Genomic DNA, 25,037 nt, shown 5'->3' on the forward strand with positions numbered 1-25,037 from the left:
CTCCTGCTGTGTTTTTGATGAGGAAACAATGATATAACATCAATCAGAAAATAGCGTAATGTGGGCCCTTTAAGTCAAGATTCAAGATTCAAACCTATATATAGGATTATTATTTTGCTAAGAAGACCTTGTTGTATTTTCTGCATCCCTCTGCTCTTCTTCATCTATTCGTTCATAGCTTTATTTGCGGTGTAAACTCACTGACATGCCTCAGAATGCTTCAGAATGTGCTGGTAATTGGCCATTGATTTCTGGTGCAGGTCTCAATCAATAGAGCGTAAACAGCACAATGTCATTGCAGCTGGAGGTACCGTAAAGATATATTGTTTTGCAGCAACCAGGATGTTTTGGACATCTTCATTGTCTTTATACAGTAAAAATAGGCTATGGTGTGATTTTTATCTCCAGTGAAACATGGTGGACTTAAATTTTAGAGTTTTTAAAAATGACCTCTATTCTGTACATCTGTTTCTTCTGGGCTACTGATTTTTACCGTCTTAAACACATTTTAATTGCTCACCCCTGGTTTATAAGCACTTTTCAAAACTTTCAGACACCAGAGCATGGTTTGCCAACAACAACTAGCATGCTAACAACACACCAGCCTTATTTCTTTTATAATTAGACGCAGGCAGCACACGGTAAGAATAAGTACATATTTAGACATTGTATTCTGATTACACATGTCTCCAATACTTTACAAAGATGAGCGTGTGAACACCCATTGTATCGACCCAAATACAGATGGGCATGATTGACAGGTGGATTAGCCAATCAGGTACACACACGGTCTGCCCGTATATAAAAAAATAAAAAAATAAAAAATACAGCTGCTTACGAGAAAAAACGAAAGGAGAAAAATATCACAGGGAACTGAAAAACATCACATTTCTGCAGAATTAATGAGCAAACACTCAAACTGTTAATCTGAGGTGAGAGAAATTTGATCCTGTTCAAAATGAGCTCCTGTGGGTAACATGCGTCACTGAAATAAACTAATGTGATTACACGGGACTGTCTGAATCTGTCTGACTGTCAAGGTGGAATGAAAAGATTCTAAGCGGAGAGAGATATTCCTCTGTACAAAAACAAAAAAAAAAAATACAGAGATATCAGTCTAAACTCACAAGGCAATTATTGTATCATCTATTTTTTTTAAATGGTCACAATTTTATATAGCAATTTTCCACCTTCAAGCCACTCAAAGCGTTTTACATCAAGAAACCACTCACTCATTCACAAACACATTCAGACACCAGGGTACGCAGACACTTGAAGCGAGATGGGTTAAGTGTCTTGCTCAAGAATACAACAGCAGTATTCATCTGTAGGAGCTTGATTCGCACCACCAACCTGTGAGTCAGTAGACCTTACCGCTCTACGAATGAGGTTTTATGTCACGAGCGGGAATCAAACTCACAACCTTGGATCCGTGGACACACACCCTTTGGATCAGTGCGCAAATGCTACCAACTGAGCTGCTGTCGCCCAATGCTATTTCCGTCTAGAATATACCTGTCCTTTAGCTCTCTCTTTCTTCCTCGCAGACACGTCAGCTCATTCAGGTGAATTGATAAATCGCCCCTAGCAACCGATGCAGGAGTCAATGACAGACATAAGACACTATCGTTTTCCCAATGGAGCCTCTTAATCGAGCATTGATCTGCAAGCGCACAGTGGAGTGGGCTTATACCTGGACAATATAATGTCAAGGGTGGAGGAGACAAGGAGATAGGAGCTAGGAGGTATGAGCTAGGGGGTCAGTGTTATATAGCTCATCAAAATTCATGGCGTGCTTTGGGGTGACAGTGAGTCCCAGTCCATATGCGATTGTAAAATGAAAAAGATCGGGGGAAAATTGAATTATCATTTCAATCTGAGCTATTCCTGAGCTGTAAAATGGGGACAGAGAGGTAAGGGAAGGCAAGTATAGCACAATTCGTACAAAGAGTAATTCAAAGAGGTTTACGGGATAAGAAAGACGTTAAAATTACAATACAAACAAATCAAAATATAAGCACAGCTAAACAGAACCATTTGGATTTGCCTGGATTTACATTGTCAAAGTAGAGGCCTGTCTCTCATCTTCAGGTTTTAGCTGCATAAAACTGAAACGCTGATTCTCCATGTTTAGTCCTGACTCTGGACATCAGCAGGAGGCCGGTCCCTGAAGTCCTCAGAGTGTGAGATGGTTCATGTGGCACTAACATGTGGGAGATGTATTCAAAGAGTAGGCAAAGATGAAGAGGGTTGAAGCATTTAAAAAAAAAGAGAAAAAAACCCATAAAAATGAAGATTTTTCTGATCTTTGCTCCAAGAGTTTTAATGAGCAGAGCAGTGTGGAGGGAATTTGATTGCAGCAGTGGCTTTGGTCAAAGTAGTATTACCAGAGAGATTAACATTTGCATAGGTCAATAGTTCTCAAAGTTTTCACACAAGTATCACCTATGAAAGTCTTAGTACCACCAGATCTAAACCAGGTCTAACAGAGATCTATTTTAAAGCTAAATTAGAACTAAACTGGGACTAAAATAGCGATGTGTGGATTGATACCAGATATTGTAAATACAGGTCAGATCTGTGGAGAGGCGATCCTGCTTCCTTTAAAGTGCATATGACAGATCAGACTACTAATTCCACTAAAGCAGTTAACATAAGTATGTGTGATTTAACTAAAAATCAACATGTAAAATGCTAAAAAATGCCTTCCTTGTGGTAAATTGTCCCTGTAGTTTGGATGGAATTTTCTGTGTTGATGGCACAGGTAGAAGTTCTTCATTTGTGTACTTTTTTGCTCAAGTTTTTATCCTCAAAAACTGCACTTAACTGATGTAAAACTATAAGTATTTCCCAGAGGTGCTATCCCACCAAACCAATTAGAAAAATATGAAACCCTATCATATGTACTTTAATTAAACATGTTTTATGTGTGCGTATTTCCATGACTTGCTTATATTTAAACATATCATCCACAGTCTCTCTTCAGGACATATATGATCACACATTTGAACGTATCTCTTGGCTCTTCTATGTTTTCACTTTGGCACCCGGCTTCTAATTGAATTCCGCTCACACTAACTCCATCTTTGCTGCCAGCTAGGCCCGCTTATCTCCGTTCAGCCAATAAGTGCCCGTAAAAACACATGTCAAAAGGTGGAATGGATTTGCGCGGTGTTTTTGGCTGGGTAAGGTTTGGATTTAGAGAGATGGGAGATAGACAAATGATGTTTTGGTTGTTGGACTCCTTGTGGGTAACAAGCCGGAGGAGTATTGAAAAAGTTGGATAAAGTGGTTGTTGTTGTCGGAAGCTTGAGATAGCATATGTTTTTTGTTGCAAGTTTGAGGTACAAAATGTTGCCAAGGTTTTAATGTGCATTTGTAGTTATGATAAAACATGTATAGTGTAGACCAGGCCCATTCAAAACATTCTGATCTGGTTCATGGCCGATCTACCATTTTTCCCCCCTTGTTTGTTTAGCCTTGGTTTAAATTTAGTTCAAATGTGTTTCATTACTGGCTTGGGCCTTTGGTAATTCAATGTTTTCGCTTTTCTGTACATAGCAGTTGCTGTTATATTATCATTATTGAAATAAATCTAGATATTTTGTGCATCTCCAGATTTTGTTAAAAGTGGTGGTGCATCCCACACCTATGTGGCCCTGGGGCCAAAGCTACAATCATATAATAATCTCGCCCTGAGGAAAATGAACTTGAATAGCCCTGGGCTTTTGAACGAATAATCCAGCTTCAAGGAGATGATGTATCTTGCTCAGGGGCACAAAAGCAGATGTACTGTCTAAAGGTTGGCTGGGTTGAGTGGGATGAGAGGATAGCTGGTTCAAATTGCACCTTAATAAATGGAAATAATTCATACATGCCTCAAAGAACCTCCTCAACTCAGGCAGAAAACACATTCATAGCCCCAAGGCAAAGTGTCTTGCCCAAGGGTACAACAGCAGTTTATATTACCCAATAAATACTTACATTCTTGCAGATGTTATGGCTTTGTCTGGAATACTATAAACTATAAACTAAATCTATCTCCATGGAGACAAGCAGCTGATGCAGCTCTGCAAACTTACAGGTCACATCTGTGGAGAAGCGGGCCTGCACACAGTAAAAATATATATACTTTTCCCATTTTGAGCTTTAAAAAAACTGCCATGGTTAGTTCACTGTCACACTTGACTTTTTTGGCCTGAAATTTTAAAGGGTAATAAATAAATAAATAATAATAATTATATATATATATATATATATATATATATATATATATATATATATATATATATATATATATATATATATATATATAGATAGATAGATAGATAGATAGATAGATAGATAGATAGATAGATAGATAGATATAGATATAGTAATCTACATATAAAAATAGGTAAAAACAATTAATAAAATAAATCAGTACTTTAGATTTTATTGTTTGTTTGTTTATTTTTTTACATTTTAATTCTTCATCATCATTAGCATTGAGTGAGCTACCTAGCATGCTGCTGTGGACAGAGCCTATTGAATAAATATATGGTAGACATTTAATGCCATACTGTGGAACATACCAATTCAAGCAGTAACATCTATGTGAAGATAAGCAAGTGGCAGATCCTCCACCAGAAAATAAGTTACTTTGTAGCTATTTCAAATATACATCCTCAAATAGGGCCTTCATAAATGCATTACACACTGTAGAGGACAGGTGTCAGATTACACTTAAAATCCACTTTTCAGCATATTTGTTCAGATGTGTGTACAATCTGTAGAACAAGGTGAGACTATATGTCTTTGACACGTGCATGCTGTCTGCTCTGTCTGATCCCGGGGTAGGGGGGCTTAAGGGGGCTGGGTGCTGTGTTAGCCTGTCTGCGGACAGGATTATGAGGGGGTCCTGGAGGTGACAGCGGCTGGCCCCGAGTACACACGCAAACAAAGGCTTTGGAGAGGCCTAATTTACAACACACTGTCCCACATGTGTCAATAGAGGCCTATGGCAGGTCGAACACTGTTAAAGAGCCATTAGAGAAAGAACTGGTTTAAGATGATGAATTCATAATATATATTTCTACTACTTAATTAAGGAGTTAGGATTAGGGCATTAATTACTAAGTAGTTATCATGCCTGAACCATTGTTAATAATAAACTATTTATTAATTATGTAATCGTGCCCATTTTTCAGTTTCAGTAGTTTTCATTTGCACACAGTTAGCACATTATAACATAACAAACAGTTATTTTTGACCTTTGGGTAATGTTGAAAATCATTTTTTGTTAATTTTAATGTTGTATGTGTTAATTTGTTTCAGAATGTTTCAGACATTTCTGACTGGTTTCAATTATCTGCTAAAAAGTGTTTGTGGTTTAATTATTATTATTCATTCCCAATCTGCAGTTAAATTAGCATAAACTACTCAAAACAGGTAAATATTCAGAATGGCAGTAATTTCAAATATGTTTTTTTGTTTTTGCACAGTGCAGGATTACACTTAAACATTTACACTATAACATTTACTGAACCTACATAAAACCATGATCCCTTTACACATAAACACAAACACAGCAAAGCGCTAATATTCCCTATCCTTTTAACTTCTCTAGACACTACTGTATCTAGCAAACACATAGCTCGCCTGTGTAATCCAATAGACTTTTCCATATGGCACGGCGTAAAAGCATCGCCCCATAGAGTTAGCCAATTTCATTAACATTTTGTGGTTTTAAACATCCAGATTAGCGCTTATCCTCCTGTTTTCAAGCTCAAAATGGAAGCTAGGATGCAGGCTCATTACAGAGATGGGATACAAGAGATACTCGTGTCTTATCCGATTGCAGGCTAGGTTTTGGCAGACTGTGTTAATGGACTTGAAGAAGCACTAGCCAGAATAATAAAGGATAGGGGTTAGCTAATTAGGATTTAATTAGTAATGGGTTTCAATGATCTGTGGAGGCTGCATGGGTGGTGCTTTGGTAACTGTACTGTAGATATGTTTTGTTAGGAGTTGGAAGGAAACCCACCCCCACACGGTCCAGAATTCAAACCCATGACCCTTTTGCTTGTAATGCATGTTTTTCATTACTAAATAGTGTTGTTCTGATACTCGATTTTGATACTAAGGAATAGAATCGATACTCAAAACTGATTCCGATAACAAAAAAACTCTTTATTTAGACAAAAAATAAACATTAAATAGTAGTACTTTCTTTTATATTCCCATGTGGCTTTATATTTGTGTATCTTAGTGGTCCATGGGTGTATACTAGTCTATGTGTCTTATACTTGTTCTAATACAGCTCAAGGTCATTCTAAAACTATTCAGAAAAGCTTCATTTCTGTCCTGTGAACGTGACTTTTTTAGCATCAATACTTGCTCAAATGATTATCTAGTTTTAACATCGATTAGTATCTTGTTTTGATAATTGTAAATGTTATCTGGACTATACAGACTGAAAAACACAAAAACAAAAAGACCTTTTATAGCAAAGACAGAGGCATTATTATCGTAAATGAAAATGTCAATCGAAAAAGAATATACAATTTCTACAATTAATACACTTTATTTGTATATTGTCTATCTAGAACCCTTCAGTCACCATATTTCAACCTTTGTTTGGTTGATAATGTATTCAACGTACAAAAGAAATAATCGTTTCAGTAGTTGATTAATTGGAAAAATGAATCACTGACACGTCCACAGTTAAAATACTCGTTAGTAGCAGATTTGGGTAATTCACTGATCTGTTCATGTTTAGAACAGCTGCGCACACAGCCTGGAAGTGATATTAACATTCAATCCCATTCATTTTATTAGGACAGCAAACTAAAATCATTTGTTGACAACGCAAATGCATGTTTTTTTGATGATGTTCTTGAGTTAGAATCTAACTTCCAGCTATTATCTTTCTATAGCTCACTAATGTTCGTAGGTGCTTGATGAAATAAAACAAAAATGTCATTGTCAAACTGCTGTGGATATATCCTTGCAGTAGTTTGACCCGCATAACATTAGATTTAAGCAATGTTTACGTGGTCGCTAGCATGTACGCTAATTTCAGTGCTAATTGCTACGTCAATAAACTTCACGAAACACTTCCTCATGTAGTATGGTTTTCTAACGAGGCTCTGGTGTACCTCGTGTGTGGTTGAGTGATTGTCAGTCGCTAAAAACATCCCTGGTTTTTCATAATTTATGATGTTTGGAGGCTAACGCTAACGAGCCAAAGAATTAAGCTGTACCAGGCTTTAGAATGTATGTGTTCTGTTTACAAACACTAATATACAAGACAGAGAGAAGCGTGGGCAGTTTTGGAGATGAGCAAAAAAGTTGCATAGTGTCACAATAACGCAGTAAATACAAACGTTTTATTGGTATTAATTCACGTTATTCCGGAAGTTGCCATGGGATTGTATTGGGGTTGTATTATTTTGCATGGGGAGGCCGATCTTGACACCAAACAAGTTCTATACATAGGACTAAGTGCGCGCAACATCACCCATAGCGTTCGGCTCTAGTCAAATGAAACTCATCGAGGCTAGAGCAGTTACAGGGGCCAATTTGGATCCGAGTTTCATATTTGGAATTCCGACCGTGAGTATCTTAGTAACCAGAGTCAATCCGAAGCCAGGCTATTGAAGATGACACCCATTCCTGACCACAACGCTGGTTCAGCAGGGAGCGGGCGCTTAGCAACGCTGTCAATCAAATCAGTTGCTAACGCTAGCGGGAGCAACATCAGGGAAAGAAGGCGCCTGATTTGTCTGTTATTAATGTTCATATCTGAAATAAAAACACCAGGACCATGTAGAGCGGGTTGATACAAACCTTTAAGACCAAAGTGACGAACCTGACAGAAGCAGGTTTGTAAAGAGGGGTGTTTTTCAATAGAAAGTGAATTTGAGCTAGAAGCGTGCTCATGTTCACTTCCTATTTAGAACATGGCAGCTAGGGCGAACATTGGACATTTTAGACAAATCAACATACTTTATAATATTTTAGCTGCGAAACGTTTCTCAAATTCTCCATTTAAATAAAAGTGGGTAATTTTAGGTTGAATTCCGTTAGCTAGTACCCATCCATACGTTAGCTCCAGTGCATTTCCAAACATCACAAATTATAAAAAAGCAGGTCTGTTTTGGAAATTGACAACCACAGAACTACACGTGAGGAACACCAGAGCTTCTTTAGACGAGATTAGTATGTTTTGCTTAAATTAACATTAGCGATTAGTGCCGAAATTTGCGTACACGCTAACGGCCCATTGCACCAAAAAATATAACGGGTTTGACAATTTCATTTTCGTGTTATTTCACATACTTTAGTGAACTTTAGAAACCTGAGCTGAACGTTGGACTGATTTTACTTGTTGGCAAATGTAAAAAAAACGTAAAAAACACAACCATTTCTCTGCTAAATGTAAAAAAATAAGGTTTTAATTTGCTGTCCTGTTAAAGCCATAGTATGTAGTATGTTTTGTTTTTGGTTTTTTTTAATTGGTAGTGTTTATAGCACTAAAAAAAACTTTGAAAAACTTACGTCCTTACTCTGATTTGGCTCGGGAGGGTCTATAGGCTACCCACAAGTTTTTAATCATCCTGGTTTAGAATATATTACTCATTTTGAAAAACCATTCTATGCAATTATGGAGTTGTGAATGACAAACAGCCCGTCTATACCGTAATCTGATCTCTGTAATAACATTCCAAGCAGAGTCGGGCATATTGTGAGTTTGCATGTTCACAAACCGTTGAGCAATACCTGACCCTAGCCTTCAGAGGGCTTAACCTTTGACCCCTGTGCGATCAGTTACTTCCATCTGTCCCTCTGTCTCCTCACGCACCGGGTCATAGTGTCATGTCAGGCTGCTACTATTGCTAGTGTTACGAACAAGACCACCCTAAACTCATTCTTGACCAAAACAGAAATTGTCCGTCCTTCAGTGCCAGTGGGATTAGACCCGACAGGAGCAGTGGGCAGGTGCTGGCTGGGACCCTTCTCCACAGCTTGAGTTGAGTCAAAACAGTTCTGTTTAGTTGTGCATATGACTGAAAGTGTGCATTTTTCTTCTCTAATGCTAATTTTATGATGATTATTTGTGATTATTTATGTTTTGATTTGTTTCTTTGTTTTTTTGATTGATTTCTTTCTCTGTAAAGCATTTTGAATTACCTTGTGTACAAATTGTGCTATACAAATAAACTTGCCTTGCCAAATGTACAAAGAAATACTAAACTGTCTTGTCTCCATGGAGATGTTATCACTTTTCCTTGTGTGTATCAAGGCATTGAACTTTAACTTAAACTTTACCTGAAACTCTATCCCCATGGAAACAAGAAGATGACTCAGGGTGATAAGTTGTTTATGGTATTTTTGGCATAAAAATGATCAGTTTTGGACAAATTTAAAGGTGCACTTTGAAACCTTTATGGTATAGGATCTGTATGTTTCTATGGCGACATTATTGCTTTGACTGGAATGTTCCACAATATAGCATTAAATTGATCTATCTCCATAGAGATTCAGCAAAAAATGAGCTTTTTCTGGGGGTATGAGCTTTTTCTGGGACATATTTTTATGTATAAAAGATAGATATGTTTATTTCTACACAGTGGAACAGTCCAAGCAAGACAGGAACATCTTCAAAAGACGAGCAGGGGACCCTCCACCAGAAAATTTACATAGTGTACCTTTAAAGAACCCATATTAAGCTGTTCTGATCTATGTTATAATGTCGTTTTCTCATTAGAAACAGACCTGGAGTTGAGTTTTGTTTCATTCACACGTTTAACACACAAACCCTACATATTTAGGCTATGTAATCTAAAATATCTGAGAACCCTAAATCATAAATACAAGTGGTGAATCCTCTACAAGGAAGTAGTGCACTTTTAAAGATACTATGTGATCCTTTCTCAGTTGAGTTTTGTTTTTGATAACAGCAGAGGCCTATTTACATATAGTATCTAATGCTTTTCATACATATAGCCACATAAATAATCACAGTATGCACAATGCACCATAATTATCAAATCAGTGTTGAAACGCCTGAAAGCATTTTAATTATGTTCAATTAAATTTGATTAACTTAATTCAATTGGGTTTCTTTTGTGTAATCAAGTGGAAAAAAACAATTAAATAAGAACAGTAATCAAGCATCCTTTATGAGGTCTTCAGGGTTGTACCTATTGGACCATCTCTCTCCTTCCATAGAGGACAAGCAGATTTTGAATTGACTTTGTATCGAATAGAATAAAAGATACAAAAAGAAAAGGCAAAACATGTTACATTAAAAGACTTACTTGATTTTGAACTATGAGTGAAAAACACGCCCACTTTGTCCGATCTCTCATTGCCAACCATGGCAGAAACGAGCAGATAGTTGTTGCTTCCTGATGGTTCTCACCCAGTCACATTCCTAGAATAAAATGTATAGGCAACATCAGGTTCGTTCTTTTTCCACAACTGCCAATTTACTGTATGGAGTAAAAGGCATTTTCAGGCCCAAGCCCTAAAATCTGTTGTAGTATTTTAAATGTGCAATTACACCAGTCACCAACAAAACATTTACAAAAGAACTATGTGTAGCCTGTGGTCTTACTGGGTTCATAAAGGAACCACAATTACAGCTGAACCTGGGTTGCTAACCTGCAGACAAAGGACACATATATGAGAGATCAAGTTGTTTTTTTTTTCCTCATCTTAAGTTTTAAACTAAATGAAAAAAAAAAAAAAAAAATATTTATATATATATATATATATATATATATATATATATATATATATATATATATATATATATATATATATATATATATATATATATATATATATATATATATATATATATATATATATATATATATACTCCCTGAGCTACAGAGGCTGCACTAGCACTGATTTATGTTTGGCTGTTTGGTGCTGGGGTTTAGGTCATGACGATTCAGATCATAGAAAGGCCTTTTAGGTTTAAACTGGATTTCAACACTGAAACTGTCAACTCAAATGAGAGACTCATGCGGCTCATTCTCTGAGATCAATAATGCTAATATTGTTTTGCATATTTTTAAGCACAAGTTTTCATTTGAAAATAAAATGCAATTTAAATATGCCATTTTGAATCATACCCCATCAAAATTTTCTACTAAAAGTAGGATTTGTAAAATTGGACTTCAAGGTTGGACCAGTTTTGAAAAAATTATTTATAGTCAGAGAAATTTAACTAAAAAGCAAACAATAAAACTTAAAAAATTTTTCAATTATCCATCTTACTAGCATTGATGAGCTAACACTCCTGTCAACAGCTCCTCATTACGCTCCATCATAACACCAGACCTCCAGCTGGTGGCTCTGTACCAGGGGGAGGAGATGTGAGCTGATGTTAGCTAGCCGAGCGTCCCTCCAGCGCTTTGCAGATTTAGCGTTAGCGCTTTTGAATCCGTGATGAGTTTAAAGACGTGTGAGGAGCCGAGCGGGCGATTTCAGGATTATCTGCCACCAAAGATAACAGAGTGAACAAAGATAGAACGCTGCAGGCGGAGGAAGCTAAAACAAGCCTTCCAGAGGTTTAATTGGAGAATACACCCCCGGTTACACTGGAATACACTGCAAACAAACAAATAAACAAAAATATATATAACTTAACTTGTCGTAACATAATCTGTGACACCCATGAATCATCATTATTACATATTTTATACATAAATTGCAACATTGATCTAAAATGTCTAAAAATTGGAATAAACTAAGTAGTCATTATCACTCACTATTCTGGAGTTGTCATGCTGATGTATATTTTACAGTGTACGCTGCAGATTGAGCCTGGCTTCAGGGAGGGTTTGGCTTAAAGAAAAGAGGAATGATCCAGTGTAGTGTTTCATAAAGGATTGTTATGGATAAATGTGGGATTGGATGGTGAAAGTGTCATGGGAGTGTGGAGAAGCTGGAGAGGGAAATATTCAAATAAAGCCTGATTGGAGGTCTGACTTCTATATCAAATCTACCGCTTTGTGTGGCCATATTAAATCAGAGGAAGTGTTGGAACGATTTTTGTTTTTGAGGAGATTTAGAGTGGAAATCTAGCCTGGCAGAGTGAGATTTGAGTGCTCTGCTTACACTTTTAAAATTAGATTCAAGAAATATATTTGACAGAGGAAAAAAGTCTTCAACTGTTCACACTTAGTCCAGTTCATTCATTCCAAAACTGTTTTTCAATGGACGACACCTTGTTGACTGAAGTTTTACGTACAACGAATTCTAGAGTGACACATGTACATGCGCCTGTTGGCATTTGGGGAAGATGTCCGAGCTTTTCTTAAAACTTGCTCCATTGCTTTGACACTTTAACCAATCAGGTCAACGTTCCACCTTTGCCCATGCAGCAAGACCCAACTTTTTCGTCCAACTTTTCCGTCAGTGATATATGAAATATAGATCAATAGACAATATATAAAGCCACAGTAGTTCAAGTTTGTATCATGTATATCGAAACCTCTCTTCTGCCAGGCTTTGTACCACCATAGTGAATATTTTATAGCCCTTATATTGAAATTCGGTGAACTCAGGTCACGTATACATACAATACAATCTGCAACTGAAACAAAAATCTAAACGAAAAATTCAGATTATTCAGTTTACAATATGTCTATACACCCAATCTGGTCTGGGAATCTAACCCGAGACCATCTTGCTATAATCACTATGCCACAGTGTCACCGATAACATTTTAATTGAGTTGCATTGCTTTTTAGATGGAGATCAGGGGCCTGTATAACTCTATGGGAGATTCACTGTGTTTGAAAGAAATATCCAAATTTGCAGCACAAATGTTGAGCCTTACCATTACTCATTTGTGAAAACTTCCATAGTCCCCCTTTAAAATCATTCTGATATGCAACAGCTCTCATCATATTTTCATAAAACATGTGGATGTACTTATATGTAGGATGGATGTATTTATATTTTTCAATTAGACATTTTTCAACTTTCTCACTGTAGCGTCGCTGGCACATTTTGAATCGGTTTGTTCAAAGTGTTGATGTCTTTAGCACATCTCCAGGAGAGGGGGGTGAGAGAGGGAGGGCAGGGGTGAGGAGGGTGAGGGGAAGGGGGGAGTTGAAACAGTCAGCCCTCTGTAGCCTGTCTCCTGCTGGACCTGAGTAACACAGTGACCTAGTTAGCTCCAATCTCCGTGCCTCATCCTCCTCCTTGCAGTCGGAAGATATCGGTTTCCTATAGGCTTGATATTTGTATAGTGTTCCATAAAAATAAGAAAAAATGAAATTGCTATATATTTTATGATGTGGCTGGATGTTATTTAGGTTTCTCTGAATTCATATAGCGCCTATAATTGTAATCAGTTAAGATTATTTCACAGTATTTATAAAGCATACCACTAGCGACGTATCCTGTATTGTAAAAGCAACTCTTAGGCTCAAAATGAGACTGTGTGCGCTGTTTGCATTTAACTGTAAAGCATTTTTATCCTCGTGAACCTGGAAATAAGGCTGGTGTGCTGTTAACATGCTCGTTCTTGGCTCAATGCAAATCACACAGCTCCCCCGCTGGTGGTTGGGGGCAGATCTTTGGCACACAGTCTTGATCAGTCTCGCTTTGATTGGACTAAGACTGGTCCATGGAGGACTCAAGTCGCTGCTGGTGGCAACTCAGCCAGAGCAGAACAGCGAGGCCACTTCTTCTATATAAATTAACTTTTAAGACTGATTGATTTCCTTATATCTCAAATATACTTTTATTTTCATGTTTCACTTGAATGTCTCTCCTCTCCACTAATCTGACCTCTAACTTGGCCTGGTAGTGTCACCTGCTTGCCCAGGCACAGCAATAAACTCTCAATGGAGACGAGCAGGTGGTAGACACTTCACCAGATGCATAATGCTCCGTTAAAGTGAGAAATAACACCTAAACTCCGCCCACAACCACGTTTCAAATAGAGCTGCTAAACTAGGTAGTACCTGGGGGAGGTGAAGTCTGGGGGTATAAGGAACAGTGTGATTGGTGTAACAGGTGTCCACATTTCAAACTCCGCCCCTACAGCCAGGTGTTTGTAATCAGGAACATCTGGCTGTAATTAAGGCAGTCGTGTGCGATGTCACATAGTACTTGAAACTACAGTCGCTACTGAAAGCAGCACACAATTTGTTTTAGAATAATACACTATGTACTATAATAGCCAAAAAATAAATACTAGGCAATACTATAATAATGCTATAGCCAGTTTAGTAGCAAAAAAGTTGAGTTAGTGTTTAGTTCCACTTTAAGATCAGATTATTTTACGAAAATAACCTAAACGATATACAGTGGTCCCTCGTTTATTGTCAGGGTTACGTTCTAAAAATAAAACCCCTCACCACACACTTTATACACTTTTCTCAGACAGACATTAGCATTTTAAACACTCTCAAAGTTCAAACCTTCATAGGTGCCTTTGCCGGTGCCAGGGAGAAAACTTGCAAACATACAGCACTTCAGAGTCACACTGCGATGGAACATTTATGGAAACTTGACCGCGAAAGGTGAAACGTGTTATAGCGAGGGACAACTGTAATCTATGTAACGGACAAAACTATTCGAATCAATGTAAATCTCATTTCTAGTCACATTAACTCATATTTTTCACTTTCTATGAACACAATAATACCCATTATTACTCCCAAACCCCATCCGAGCTCCCCTTGCCTCCATGTCTGATCCTTCCCATCGCCTTGCATTTGTATGGAGCCTGTTCGCCCCTCTCTTCTCCGAATGTGAGAGAGGGCGGCACTCTACATCATCTGCCAGACGAGCTCCACTTGTGCCAACTCGGGCTCATTCAAACCCCACAAACGCTGCATTATTTAAGCCCAGAAAGGATCGCCTATCCCTCTGCCAGACTGCCGGGCTACTCGCTTCAAAAAGTATATGTTTACTGTTTAGAAGATATGTTTTGAGTGCTACTTAGTTGCGCAAACTCCAAAGTGTGTTCCCGAATGCGTGCCAAGGGATCCGTTTTTGGAGAACCGTGAGCGTGGGAGGCTTTCTGAGGTATTATTAGGCTCTGGTGAAGCTTGAAGATTGTGTTGAAGTGCCTACATGCAGTTGAAGTAGTTTTTTTGCGATACTTAGCAGGATAAATGTGTTTACATAGTAGCGCTGGTGTTAAGTGGTTGGTAAAGCAAGGCCACTTCGGTTAAGTTCACTCGGCTAATGGCCAAGTGATGATGTATGGAAGCCCAGAGGGGACAAGTGTATGAAGGGGAGTTTGACAAAGTGTGCGACAACTCAACTTGCAATCTGAAAGTTTCAAGTGGATTTACTCAGGTTCGTAAACACAATCTATCGTATTTGTAGCTAGCATTCTAGGAGCTGCAGTCCTTTAGTTGTTCGTTTAATCGGTTGATGGTACCTTAGTCATTTTTTTAATAATTGTTTTGCGTGACGTCCTAAGCAGTTACAGTCTTGTGCGTGCAGTTTGGGACAGCTTGGGCCTTTTAGTCGCCAAATCGATCATCACGACATGACTTTAGTCGACCAAGTATTGATCTAGAGCACATATGTCAAACTCATGTGGCCCATCATGTCATTTTATGTGGCCCACGACAAGGTAGATTAAAGGTTATGGCTGCCTTAAAATGTCAGTTTATCAGGAGATGTGCAGTTATACAGCCATATTTTTTACATTTACGGACATGCATATGCAATATTTGTAACCCGAATAAGTAATAAATACAGAAACAAGTTAAAACACACGTTGTTTATTGTATATTACATCTGGCCCTTTGAGGGGAACCATTTTGCTGAAGTGGCCGTCGGTTAAAATGGGTTTGGTACACCTGACCTAGAGGTTAAGACTATCGCCTCACAGCCAGAAGGTCCAGGGTTCTATTAATGGGTTTGACAGGGCCATTTTGTGGAGTGTGCATCTTCTCCGGTCTGAATAGTTGTACAGGTGCTGCGGTTTAAAAAAAGAACAGAGAAAACTTTCAAAAAACATTCTATTATGACAAAAAGCACTTTACCTTCATCAGAACCTACCTGATTTTTCCCCATGTATTTGAGTCAAATGTTGCCCCAGTACAGATACATTGTAAAAACAGCTCCTGTGTGCAATGGGCATCTAATTATAAACCATCTTTTGTCATCCGAGAATCAGTTAATGCACTGTTAGCATGCTAGTTGATGTAAGTAGTTGATGAGCATTGTAAATTTCCTGTGGCTTTGGAACGTTTTTATCGGACTAACACTAAAAAAGCTGACAAGAAAGCTATCCTTCAACTGAGATTGACACATTTTCGTTTGCACCACATCTATATCCCAACCCCTTTCTCTTGGTCATCTGTCATGCTTTGAGTGACAGGTGGGTTTAACCAATCAAAGTGAGGCACGAACTGTCAAGTGAAGCATGGATGTATTTGATTAGCGCAACACCACACTCTAAGCAGTACGTTATCCGCTCTCAAGGCCAAATCAGGACTTGTCTTTGGTCTGCTCCCGCTTGTCTCTTCTCTCTTTCACCTTGGCAGTCACACATTGATGAGGTCATTATGCTCTCAGGCTGTTAAATTGCTGTGACAGGTCGGACCGTATGCTAACGCGATTTAGCCTGTTAGCCCCCGGGCCCAGACACGCAGTCATTTGGCAGAAAGTTATTAAACCTAAAGTTAGCCTGAGTGAGATCAGGTCTGACTATGAGGTAGACAATAGGCTGGTTTATTCAGACGAAATACAGATGTGATACTGTCCATGAGTCATCTCTCTGATCTAATGCTAAATCCTATGAGCTGCTGGGAAGCTGCTGAATCAATGAAAAATGAACGGCCAAAAGTGATATCCAGGTTGAATTACGAATATTTTATCTTGATTTGAGATTTGATGTGACAAGTAAAACGATTTATGAATGCATCAAGACTATTGTACTTTAAGGCGGTGATTTGTACCGTCTTAAAAAGGGAAAAGCAGTTCACTTTAAAATATCTGTAGTGGTTCAAATTTACTCCTTACTTCATCGATTAAATTACTGACCAAATTACTGACCAATCTAATTATTTACAGAAATGAGTTTATAAGCACTTTTCACAACTTTCAGAGACCAAAGTGGAGTTTTGCAATCACACTAGTTGCTAAATACAACTAGTTGCACTGATTAAATGTGTGCACTCTATGGGTCCTTTTTATTTGAGGGAGTCAGTGGAGTCATATACTGCTGCCTGTGCCCAAAGCCAGTCTCAAAACCAGCGCCCAGACCATGGAACAGCACCCTCTGTCTGTCAGATCCTCTCAGTCTTTAACACAGTTTTAGCCGAGACTGAAAACGTACCTCTTCTCCCTGGCATTTAATACTAGCTAGACATGATATTTTGATGTTTTATTGCTCATTTCCTATATATCGTGTTATCTGTATATGAGTTTTTAGTTGATTTTTAGCACTTTGGTCAGCTGAAGTTATTTTAAATGCGCTGTATAAACAAACTTGAATTTAACTGAGCTTATAATTAGACACAGACGACACAGCGGCCATATTTTGACTGCTTTTATAATATATCAATTATTAGTATTACATGAAAAAAAAAAAAACTTTAAATAAATATCTTATTCCAATAACAATATCACCTGAAGTAAAATCTATTCATGGGGTGAGTGATGGGTTAGTGAAGTGCTTTGCCCATGGACACAAGAGTTCTATTAGTGTCTGTATTTCTTATAAAAAAAATTAAGACATATGGAACTAAAACATATAACTTATTATGAATATATTTCAAAGATGCCAATAGCGGATAGGACGCACTATACAATTTTATTTGATACATAAACACATACAGTACATGCAGTTTGATATCGTCTGGGATGTAGCATTCTCATTTCTTTTTGTAGAAAGGATTGAAGCTTTGGGAGTTGTAAGAAGAGGCATGAGACTAGAATTCTATTTCTAGGGAAGGATAAGTTTATTTACCATCAGTACAGGACCCAGCACCCAGAGACATGAACCCTCCAGACACTGTGATAGTGTTGTCCATTCCAGTCTAGTCCCGTCTGGTCACAGTCTTGTCCCAGTCTCATTATGAGCATTATATCTCTGATGATACAGGCCAAGATAACAAGGGCTGAGCTGGCAGTGTGGGGCTCGCGCAGCACAGAAATGCTCTTTCTGTATCTCTTCTGCAGTACTTTACAAAGACGTGATTGTGGACACCACTAAATCTCCCTGAGTTCTGATGGTCAGGATTAACCCACCAGGAACACCATATCAAAACAAATATGACTGCTTACAAATAAAAAAGAAGGGGAAAAAATGTCATAGAGAACTAAAAAAAAACATTGTGAATGAGCACTAAACTCTGGTAATCTGAATTTTTATTTTGTTCAAAACGATGGGTGTCCTTCTTTATTTCATAGGCGCTACTGGAATAAATGAATGAGATTGCCGAGAATCTGATACGCAGTTTTATTGAGTTCTCACTTTTCTCTTGGACTTGTGGAGTTCTCATTAAGCCCTAAAGATTGCATCATGGTAGTAAAACATGATGTAATGTCTTCTAGTGGCGGGTTGTGTTTCTGTGTGTACATCTAACATGTCATCAGCCCATGTGTAACTCACTACAGCTGTCACCCTGCGCTCTGTAATCCACTTTGTTTTATAGACCTAATGGTTTTACCTTAAGGACTACTTTCTGATCACTTCTCTGTGAAATGTATCCCGAATTTATTTGAATGTTTTTACAAATATGGTAATACACATGTGTAATTTAGGACTGGCAGCTCTTTTGTTGAAAATCTTTGAAGGGGGAGGGGCTAGAGAAAATCTTGAAAGGTGATTGGTTGATACAGCTGTCAATCAATATGTCTGGAAAGTCATTGAAAATAGAAGACAAGGTCAAAGGACATAAAGGTATTGCGGCATTGGTCTCTCTTCTAAATATAAGGAGCTTTTTTCATTCAACTATAGCTTAAATGTAGCTTTAGTTGTGATAATTTAAAAACCCTGTATCCATGTTAGAAAAAAAGCATCTTGGATAGACCCAGGTTGTTGTTTCCACGTGGTTCTAATCAGACAACACTGATTGGATAAACTGGTTTGTCCCTGGCGGCTGCTTTAGTAAAATGTTTTCCAGAACATTAAATAGATGAAATTAAATTGAAGTAAAAGGCCCTTTAATAAAAAACAAACAAACACACACGCAATAGGACAGCATTTAAAATTTGCAACAGCTATAGGTATTCACATATTAGCTTATTCTCACTTTTTCTATAGTTATTCCTGTTTTCTATCACTATACCTCGGTTACAAAGTCATTCTACACAAATCTATTTCCTCCACTCTCCTTTCCTTGCTACAATTGTCCATCACTTTGCCTTCCGTGGTGAGACTGACAGGTACTTTTTCTTCCGTAATCTCATCGCAAGCTCCACTGCTCCAATCACTCCAACCCAGCCGACCACTACCTTTACGTGGGTGCGCCGTCTTCTCCGTGTCCTCGTCTAAAGGTGGATAGAGTAGCCACGAATTGTACTCATGTAAGAGTAACGTTACTTAAAAATAATATAACTCGAGTAGAAGTACAAGGTAGTGATCTAAGAAATTAAGCGAGTAAGAGAAAAAATTAAAAATATTTGGTAAAATTAATTTGATTTTAAGAGTAACTGTCGGGACATGCAATCTGATTCATGGTTTTAAAGGCCCATATTACAATAATTTCTGATTTTGATTTCATTTCATGTATCTTTATTTCTGCAGGGAGAGCCCAATGAGATCACTCGGACTCTATTTATTATCATGAAGGCTCTGTTAAAATACAGAACAATTTTGCATGTCCTTGAAATGTATTCCATTTTTAGGAAGCAAAATAGCTGGAAGCTTTTTCTCATTTCAGTTCTCTACTATCTTAATTAAATAAAAGCTCAAATGATGCTGTGACTTGAAAACTAGCACTAGATGACATCTCAAGGTGAAAGAGAGCATTTTGAGGTTTAGAGGTAAACAGACTAATAATAAAGAATTACTCAAACATGTGTGAATGAAACAAAACACAACTTCGGGTATGTTTTTATGAGGTAGCAACATTATAACATGGCTTAAAGCTCACAAGAGTCCATTTTGCTTAATATAGGACCCTTAAAGTTAATAGAATTGGAAGGACAAAACAGCAATAATGTACGAAATCTGGTGTTTTTAAAAGTTAGACACAAACATGAGAAAAAACTAAAATCATCTGAAGGAGCAGTGCAAGAAACACAAATCCTCAAATCATTTTTTAAAGCTTTTGTCACTTGCAGATTTATTCACAGTGAGAAGAGTAACCAAAACTTTACTGTTACTTAATACTAATATTACTCAAGTAGGGGTACAAGTCTGCTTATTGAAAAGTACCGTATTTTTTGGAGTATAAGTCGCACTTTTTTCATAGTTTGTCCAGGGGGGCAACTTATACTAAGATGTGACTTATATGTGAAATTATTAAAATATATAAATTCATATCTTTGTTACTGTCACACTGGCAACTGTGTGAGGTACTTTAAAAGACATCTGAGAAAGACTGTTGTTCTCTATTTTATTGTTATTCTTTAAAGATACAATGTTAGTTCTTGGTCTCGGATTTTGTAAAATAAATTTCCCAAAAAAATGCGAGAGTGACTTATATATGTTTTTTCTTCATTATTATGCATTTTTTTGGCTGGTGCAACTTATACTCCAGTGTGACTTATTGTCCGGAAAATATAGTACTCTAAAAGTACTTTAAAAACGACAGTATCAACTATAGTATTATACAAAAGTGAATATAACAAGTACTACCCACCTCTGTCCCCGTCCCGCGCTGGAGCCTGGAGGGGGGACTGCTAGCTTCCTGTTGTACAATGGGAGCAGTGTTTTCATATAAAGGTGCAGAAAAGCTAGGCAGGAGTGATGGGGCCGCTTTACAGTAGCTTTCTGTAATACCCGAACAGGAGATGGTAAAGACCGGAGGATTTGGGAAAAGATTTGGGAGATTTCAGTTACAGAGTCCAGAGACAGAGGGTTTAGCAAAAGCGTTCTTGATGATTGGGTGAATTATGTAATGCAGTATCCCTGGACAACCTCGGAGGAGTCCTGAATGATACAATGAGGGTTCTTCAGTTTGCAGTCTTTGAGATTTTGCAAAGAGTAAGAATTATTTGTTAAATGTTAGTTACAAAATATTTTAGCAGCCCAACAGAATGTGTCTTTAAATTAAGGTTTAATGATTAGACAAATGTAAAAAAAAAAAAAAAAAAAAAGAAAAAAAATGTTTTCCTTGCAGATTTTCTTTTTTTCTTGTCTTATTTTTGTTTTTTTATTTTTTATTTTTTGTATTATAAATTATATAACAGATAGGTTAAGGTGCACTATACAACCTTCTGATGAGGTCGGCTGCCGCGGAGAGTTGGTGCATTGCCTTTAATGTTCCACAGTATGGCATTCAACTTATGTCTTTCATTTATTCAATTACATATGACAAAAAATGCCTTGAAAAAACTGCATTCTTACGAACAGGGTCACCTCTCCCCAGACCTGACCTGTAACTTGGTCTGGCCTGACCATGGAAATAGATCCCATACTGCTGACCATTTCAGACAAAGCAATAACATCACCATGGAGACAAGCTGGTGGCACCCAAACCCCCGAGAAGATACATACCTTTAAAATGTTTGCACCTTCACTACAACCAAAATTCGACCAACCTCTATTGGCCCTATTGCTGATAGTAGCAATCAGTAGCCTAAATCATTTTTAAAGGCTACCACACTCTTATATATTGTAAGAGGATATTTCAGTATAAATGTGAGCTGGGAGCACTGAGCTGTGGACACTGGGGTCTAATGGGGCCATTTTGGGGCCCTCACGGTGATGACATGACCTGAGCTATGATGGATCACTGACTTCTGTTCAACTCAAAGAAGAATGGGGACTACCGGAAGCTTGCATGTCAAACAATGGTCACATTTTAAAGTTGTATCCAAAAGGAGACATATTCTGCAACCACTTTTAACCATGCTGTTTCCTCATTAGCTTAACTCTAAGTTGTATTTTGATAAGCATGGGTGTGCTGCCAGATCCATCGACTCCAGTTCACTTTGTATTGAAAAACTGTCGCACGTAACTTATTTCGCGATTGTGTCCATAAATCGAGACATGAACATTATGCTATGCTACCTGCGATGAGTTTCACTTAGTCCATTTCTTTACAGATCCATGCATGTTTTGAGTACTGTCCTGTATCTGAGGCTTGAAAAAAATCTGTTTTCACCTACCCCCTATCTCCGCCCATAGCCCTGTGCTTAGTTGTGAAAAATTATAACTGCAAGACATCTACGTAAAGTTCTAAAATGTTGTGTTGACATTTTCAGACATAAAAACTAATGGAAACCTGCTTCTTGCAACGGTGCAGAGGCCTATCAGTTCTGTGGTTTCAACAGGAAGTCAACTGTCACATTTCTATTAAATATTAAGCTGTTTGAAATCCAGATTGCAGTTTTCCATGACGAAAATCCAAAACTATTTCCTTCTCCTGTTATAGTTGAGTAATAAGTACTTGAAAAAGCATATACCTTCTTTAAATTGAGTGTACATATGTCATATTATTAATCATATAAAAGATCGTGAAAAAACAATTACATCTGAATTAAAACCACCTCTACAATCACTACTAAACATTTTGGTTCAGCAGCTCAAAAAAAACAACAACAAACAAACAGGCAGACCTATATTATTAAAGTTAAGAAAATATAGTGTTATTGTTACATTTGTCTCCTGAGCCGATGACAGCGCAGTGATGGAGGAGCAGCCTGAGAGGCACCAGACACATTTGAACAGACCATCTCCCTGTGGCCTCCATAAGTCTGCACTGATCCACAGCTCACATCCTTGAGCTATTATTGTCCTCTCTATACGTCTGCAGGGTGAGGAAAACAAACAAACCACCAATCTGCCTCTGCTCAATAATCTCTGAATTTATATGGGCCTGTCAGGGAGGTAGTAACTCTGTTGTATTAAAGATACCATGTGTAGTTAGATTAGCTGACCCGTCCCGGTTGTATTCTCACGCTTGACCACTAGATGCTATCTACGTTCCTGCTGACTGATAGTGTGCAGCTTTGTCCTGACAGAAGACCAGAGAACAAAGGTGAGGACCCTTTTCCAAACTGTTTCGTCCTTCCTTTTCCTACGCACTAACCCTCATTTTTTTTGATGGAATAACCTGGTCATTCGGTATATTCAGGTGTCAGCTGACCTCATTCTTTGAGCACAGACTGTTGCTGAACCTAGACCTGACCAACTGCAGCAACCCCAACCTATATACCTATAAATCCAGGTGGTGACTTTTTTTTTTTGCAGTGTATGATAGCTGGAACCATATATTTTATTGTGTGTACATTTGTCTGGGGAGATTTTTGTCATTCTTGATCCATTACAATAAGATTTGAGCTGTAGATAGTTGGATAAATCACTTCTATGGCTTATTATTGCTTCATTCTGCGTCTGTCTATTTATAAAATGGTTGACTGGGATTACCGGGACAGAATCCGAGCTAACTTGTCAGGTGAGAGAGCAGCCCGACACGCAAAACCACACCACATGAGTTTAGTTCCGTGTTTATTTAGAAGGATAAACGTCTTATTTGGACTTTCAATAGAGCATCACAGACATTTATAGAGATGAAAGGGAAAACAGCGCTGTGATAAAATTTGCTTTTATCAGCACTGGAAAACAAGATGAATGTTTGGCTCACATAGTTTTGTAATAGCCTTTAGGCACAACTGAAAACGTGCCTATTAAAATACCCATTAATTATTTAAAAGATAATTACAACAGCTACGTAACACCGGAACACAGGCAGCCAGACGTGCAAGGCGCATGTTTATTGAGATGAGTAAACATTATTCAACTGTGCCATGTGGACTGTAAATGAAAGAGTTTATGAGGTGAAATGTGTCTTGGTTTGGACAAATGCAGATACATGCAGTTACACGTGTATTATGCACAGAATGAAAAGCATTAACAAAGCAAACACTGCTCTAGTACCCCTGTGGTGTTAAAAGGATGAAATTAATATGAAACTTCCATATTGGCGACATCTGTGGGCTGTGCTTTCATGAGCATGAGCGAGGGGAGTGCGTTCCAAAGCTACAGCTCCGAGCACTTACTGAGAGTGTAGTGGAAGTGGGGAGAAAAAGGAAGGAGGAACTGGTTTGGAAAAGGGCCCAGGTGAGGAAAGGTGTCACATCTGAGATTTACCGGTAGAAAAAAATGAAGTAAAGTAACAGGCTGTAGCTTTAGAGTCTATTGTTGTTGATCTAAACTGGTGACCTATGATGCAAAATTGACTTTTCAAAACTTTCATGATTGTTTCTCCATCTCATTTACCTGCTCGAATTTGTATTTAGAGCGATTCACGCATGTCTGAGTGATCTTTATACTCCTGCATTCAAGTCATCATTGCTCTGATCAACCTCTGTTTTCACTGCCACTTTCTTAACCGGTAATACGCCATTTGGCAGCATCGTGTAGCCATTTCGGCCCAAATGAAAGCCTGGCTGCTCGCTGGAGTGATGTGCAGTTATCCACAGGAGGGGCCAACGAGGGGCCATTAGAGCGGACTTTGTTACGATGACGTTTACCGTGACGTACTGTAAAGGAGCAGGGAGAAGTCGGTTAATACATAATAACTGGGATGACAATTTTCCATCCTATATTACACAGAATTGACTCGTGAGCTTTAAGCCATGTTATAATAATGTTACTTCATCAAAAAGATACCTGAAGTTGAGTCATTCACACACGTTTGAGTAAGCCTTTATTATTAGTCTGTCTACATCTCCAAAATTCAAAATGCTCTGTTCCACCTTGTGATGTCATGAAGTGGTAGTTTTCAAGTTAACAGCTGCCTTTTACCTTTAGTTCAATAGAGATCAGGAATTCCAGGGCTGAAATTATCCAAGTGATTCTAGTGAAAGTATATGGAGTTTAAAAACACAGTGGAGCACTTCCTGTATTACCACATGACATCACAAGTGTTTTCTGTTTG

Source organism: Periophthalmus magnuspinnatus, chromosome 9, assembly GCF_009829125.3.
Source record: "Periophthalmus magnuspinnatus isolate fPerMag1 chromosome 9, fPerMag1.2.pri, whole genome shotgun sequence".
NCBI classification, from domain to species: domain Eukaryota; kingdom Metazoa; phylum Chordata; class Actinopteri; order Gobiiformes; family Gobiidae; genus Periophthalmus; species Periophthalmus magnuspinnatus.